The following is a 712-nucleotide window of genomic DNA, read 5'->3' on the forward strand; positions in this document are numbered from 1 at the left end:
TGGAGAGCAAACATTTGGTTGTTTGGGTTTTTTTTCCCACTGGAAGGTGCCCCCCAGCCCACCATCCCTTTCTTCCCAGGGTATCCCAACCCAGCTCCCATTTTTCCCCTTGGTGGGGGGGATCCCATCCCTGAGGGTGGCCCTGGGACCACAGTGTCCCAGCCTGGGGGTGACAGCAGGAGAGGAGCAGCTGAAGGGTTTGTCAGGAGGGAGCCCCAGCCCAGCTCAGCTCAAGTAGCCCAAGCTGAAGCTGAAGGGAAAAAAAAAAACAAACCAAAAACCTCAGAACTTTTTATCAAGATGTTGTTAAACATCTGCAAAGCCAAAAAAAAAAAAAAAGAAAAAAAAGAGAAAAACCCCTTGAATCCTCTCGCATGAAAGGAAGCAGCAGCTCGAGGGAGTTTTCTGCCTTTTGGGTTTTTGGGGGAGCTGCTCAGCCCTGGGACACATCCCCTGCCCTGCCAGCTCTTGGAGCTTGGGGCCACCAGCTCTGGGTGTCCCTGTCCCCACCCAAGGTGTCCCACCACCCCATCCTGTCCCCCATCCCCATCCTCCCACCCTGTCCCCATCCCAGAGGAGCTCAGGGACTCAACCCCCTGCTGGAAATCATTAAACACACTTAGAAAATGGGAAAACATCTCAACTCCAACCTTTGTTGGGTTTTTTTGTTTTTTTGGTTTTTTTCCTCAAGGTGTTGCCCAGCCTGACCTTC

The sequence above is a fragment of the Heliangelus exortis genome, chromosome 15 (genome assembly GCF_036169615.1).
Source record: "Heliangelus exortis chromosome 15, bHelExo1.hap1, whole genome shotgun sequence".
NCBI lineage: Eukaryota > Metazoa > Chordata > Aves > Apodiformes > Trochilidae > Heliangelus > Heliangelus exortis.